This window comes from Triticum dicoccoides, chromosome 6B (assembly GCF_002162155.2).
Source record: "Triticum dicoccoides isolate Atlit2015 ecotype Zavitan chromosome 6B, WEW_v2.0, whole genome shotgun sequence".
NCBI lineage: Eukaryota > Viridiplantae > Streptophyta > Magnoliopsida > Poales > Poaceae > Triticum > Triticum dicoccoides.
The window spans coordinates 173,381,321-173,386,567 of NC_041391.1; positions in this window are offsets into that span (position 1 = coordinate 173,381,321).

A 5,247-nucleotide genomic window follows, 5' to 3' on the forward strand; every position below is an offset into this window, starting at 1 on the left:
TATTCTATTCCACCCATAGTGTTATATCCATGGCTCACGCTCATGTATTGCGTGAAGGTTGAAAAAAGTTTGAGATTACTAAAGTATGAAACAATTGCTTGGCCCGTCATTGGGGTTGTGCATGATGAGAGCATTCTTGTGTAACAAAAATGAAGCATGACCAAACTATATGATTTTGTCGGGATGAAATTTCCTTTGCCATGTTATTTTGAGAAGACATGATTGCTTAGTTAGTATGCTTAAAGTATTATTATCCTCTTGTCAATATGAACTTTTATTTTGAATCATTTGATCTGAACATTCATGCCACAATAAAGAGAAATACATTGAGAAATATGCTAGGTAGCATCCCACATCAAAAATTCTGTTTTTATCATTTACCTACTCGAGGACGAGCAGGAATTAAGCTTGGGGATGCTTGATACGTCTCCAACGTATCTATAATTTTTGATTGTTCCATGCTATTATATTACCTGTTTTGGATGTTTATGGGCTTTACTTTACACTTTTATATCATTTTTGGGACTAACCTACTAACCGGAGGCCCAACCCGAATTGCTGTTTTTTTGCCTATTTCAGTATATCGAAGGAAAGGAATATCAAATGAAGTCCAAACGGAATGAAACCTTCGGGAGCGATCTTTTTGGAACAAACACAATCCATGAGACTTGCAGTGGACGTCAAGAAGCAGCCGAGGCAGCCACAAGGGTGGCCGGCGCGCCCAGTAAGGGTGGGCACCCCCCTGCCTCGTGGGCCCCTCGTGGATCCCCTGACCGACTTCCTGCACCTATATATATCTTCATACCCCGAAACCATCCAGGAGCACCACGAAAAACTATTTCCACCGCCGCAACCTTCTGTATCTACGAGATCCCATCTTGGAGCCTTCACCAACGCTCCGCCAGAGGGGGAATCGACCATGGAGGGCCTCTCCATCACCACCAAGGCCCCTCTGATGAGTTGTGAGTAGTTTACCATAGACCTTCGGGTCCATAGTTATTAGCTAGATGGCTTCTTCTCTCTCTTTGATTCTCAATACAAAGTTCTCCTTCCTCTTCTTGGAGATCTATTCGTTGTAACTCTTTTGCGGTGTATTTGTCGAGATCCGATGAATTGTGGGTTTATGATCAAGTTTATCTATGAGAAATATTTGAATCTCCTCTGAATTCTTTTATGTATGATTGGTTATCTTTGCAAGTCTCTTCGAATTATCAGTTTGGTTTGGCCTACTAGATTGATCTTTCTTGCCATGGGAGAAGTGCTTAGCTTTGGGTTCAATCTTGCGGTGTCCTTTCCCAGTGACAGCAGGGGCAGCAAGGCACGTATTGCATTGTTGCCATCGAGGATAAAAAGATGGGGTTTATATCATATTGCATGAGTTTATCCCTCTACATCATGTCATCTTGCTTAATGTGTTACTCTGTTCTTATGAACTTAATACTCTAGATGTAGGCAGGAGTCGGTCGATGTGTGGAGTAATAGTAGTAGATGCAGGTAGGAGTCGGTCTACTTGGTGCGGACGTGATGCCTATATACATGATCATGCCTAGATATTCTCATAACTATGTACTTTCCTATCAATTGCTCGACAGTAATTTGTTCACCCACCGTAATAATTATGCTAGCTTGAGAGAAGCCACTAGTGAAACCTATTGCCCCCGGGTCTATCTTTTATCATATAAGTTTTTTATCTACTTTTATTTCCATCTTTTACTTTCCAATCTATATCATAAAAATATCAAAAATATTTATCTTATCATATTATCTCTATCAGATCTCACTTTCACAAGTTTCCGTGAAGGGATTGACAACCCCTTTATTGCGTTGGTTGCGAGGTTCTTGTTTGTTTGTTAGGTGCGTGAGACTTTTGAGGAGCCTCCTACTAGATTGATACCTTGGTTCTCAAAACTGAGGGAAATACTTACGCTACTTTGCTGCATCACCATTTCCTCTTCAAGGGAAAAACTAACGCATGCTCAAGAGGTAGCAACTGCCAACTTAGAGGTGTCCCATCATAAGTGACGGATGCATGATACACAAGAAGAGTAGTTTCATGTAAGAACATGGTGTGATAGACAGATATATTATGTACCAAAACAGGAAAGCGTGTCATATTCACATGTATCATGTGTAAGCTAAGCAGATGCAGTTTACACTAATTAGGAGCAATACAAGCTAGACACCTTATGCAACATGCAACAAGATATCACACTGCCAAGTTAGAGCAAGCAGCTTGGATGGTGGAGTAGGGGAGCGGAGACTTGGACCTTGTAATGCACTAGCAGTACAAGGAGAATCCGTACATATGCTCCGTTTATGTTGCTGCAGAGGACCACCATCATCGCCTTCCTTACTCTTTTCCTTCCTCTTTCCTAATTTTTCCTTGTCAAGTCAAACCCAGAAGAAAAAGCAATAAAATTTGCTCTTCAGAACTCATTGATGCATGATACTGACGAACACTACTTTCATGTAAGGTAGCCACATGATAGGAGGATGGAAAACAGGATGGCGTGACATATTGACATGTATGATGTATAAAGTGTAAACTAAGCACAAGGTGTTTGAACTTGTTAGAATCAATGCAAGCTAGAAACCATATGAAAGATGAAACCAATATCACTCTGCCAAATTAAAAGGGTGGCCTAACAAATGTATTTGACCAAATTAGAAGCAATACATGGCAACATGCTAGAAATAATATGCAATATGCAACGAATAAAGGTGTCTCATCATAAGTGATTGATGAAGGATACAGAAGAGAGGTAGTTTCATGTGAGAACATGGTTAACACATAGATGTAGTGTGTACCAAAAATAGGAAGGCATGTCATATTCATAGGTATAATGTGTAACTAAGCAGATGCAATTTACCCTAATTAGAAGCATTACAAGCTAGACACTATATGCAACATGCAACCACATATCACACTGCGAAGTTAGAGCAAGCACCTGTGATGGTGGTGTAGGGGAAGTGCGGTCTTCAAGTATAGATCTACGTTCAATATCTTCATTTAGGCTTGTTGTTTCTTGAGAATCATGTGGAGAGGATAAAACTGCACTCTTTATACGAGTAGCACGTCTCATACTAACCCACGGGCGTGACTGTCTCATCATAAGCGATAGATGCAGGATACACAAGAACAGTAGTTTGATGTAAGTGATAGGCAGATGTAGTATGTACCAAAAACAGGAAGGCATGTCATATTCACATGTATAATGTGTAAGCTAAGGAGATGCAATTTAACAAATTAGGAGCAATACAAGCTAGGCTCCATATGCAACATGCAACCAGATATCACACTGCCATGTTAGAGCAAGCACCTGGGGTTGTGGAGTAGGGGAGTGATACGTCCATTTTGCATCATGCTTTTATACCGATATTTATTGCATTATGGGATGTTATTACACGCTATGTCACAATACTTATGGCTATTCTCTCTTACTTTACAAGGTTTACATGAAGAGGGAGAATGCCGGCAGCTGGGATTCTGGGCTGCAAAAGGAGCTAATATTGGAGGCCTATTCTGCACAGCTCCAAAAGTCCTGAAACTCCATGAAAGTTATTTATGGAATTAATAAAAAATACTGGTGAAAGAATCAGCATCAGGGGCCCACACCCTGTCCACGAGGGTGGGGGGCGCGCCCACCCCCCTAGGGCGCGCCCCCTGCCTCGTGGGCCCCCTGACAGCCTTCCGGTGGCCATCTTCTACTATATGAAGTCTTTTACCCTGGAAAAAATCATAAGCAAGCTTACGGGACGAAACTCTGCCACGAGGCGAAACCAATCTAGGGCTCTGGCGGAGCTGTTCTGCCGGGGAAACTTCCCTCCAGGAGGAGGAAATCATCACCATCGTCATCACCAATGATCCTCTCATCGGGAGGGGGTCAATCTCCATCAACATCTTCACCAACACCATCTCCTCTCAAACCCTAGTTCATCTCTTGTATCCAATCTTTGTACCAAAACCTCAGATTGGTACCTGTGGGTTGCTAGTAGTGTTGATTACTCCTTGTAGTTGATGCTAGTTGGTTTATTTGGTGGAAGATCATATGTTCAGATCCTTAATGCATATCAATAACCTTCTGATTATGAACATGAATATGATTTGTGAGTAGTATGTTTGTTCCTGAGGACATGGGAGAAGTCATGCTATAAGTAGTCATGTGAATTTGGTATTCGTTCAATATTTTGATGAGATGTATGTTGTCTATCCTCTAGTGGTGTTATGTGAACGTCGACTACATGACACTTCACCATTGTTTGGGCCTAGAGGAAGGCATTGGGAAGTAATAAGTAGATGATGGGTTGCTAGAGTGACAGAAGCTTAAACCCTAGTTTATGTGTTGCTTCGTAAGGGGCTGGTTTGGATCCATATGTTTCATGCTATGGTTAGGTTTACCTTAATACTTCCTTTGTAGTTGCGGATGCTAGCAATAGGGGTTTATCATAAGTGGGATGCTTGTCCAAGAAAGGGCAGTACCCAAGCACCGGTCCACCCACATACCAAATTATCAAAGTAACGAACGCGAATCATATGAGCGTGATGAAACTAGCTTGACGATAATTCCCATGTGTCCTCGGGAGCGCTTGTCTCATATAAGAAATTGTCCAGGCTTGTCCTTTGCTACAAAAAAGGATTGGGCCACCTTGCTGCACCTTTTTTACTTTCATTGCTTGTAACCCGTTACAAATTATCTTATCACAAAACTATCTGTTACTTGTAATTTCGGTGCTTGCAGAGAATACCTTACTAAAAACCACTTGTCATTTCCTTCTGCTCCTCGTTGGGTTCGACACTCTTACTTATCGAAAGGACTATGATAGATCCCCTACACTTGTGGGTCATCAAGACTCTTTTCTGGCGCCGTTGTCGGGGAGTGAAGCGCCTTTGGTAAGTGGAACTTGGTAAGGAAAAAATTTATATAGTGTGCTGAAATTTACTGTCACTTGTTACTATGGAAACTAATCCTTTGAGGGGCTTGTTCGGGGTATCTTCACCCCGACCAATAGATAAAAGAGTCGCTCCTCAACCTACTGAACCTACTGAAAATGTTTACTTTGAAATTCCTTCGGGTATGGTAGAGAAACTACTAGCTAATCCTTTTACAGGAGATGGAACATACATCTCGACTTGCACCTAATCTATGTAGATGAAGTTTGTGGATTATTTAAGCTTGCAGGTATGCTTGAGGATGTTATCAAGAAGAAGGTCTTCCCTTTATTTTTGAAGGGAGACGCATTGACATG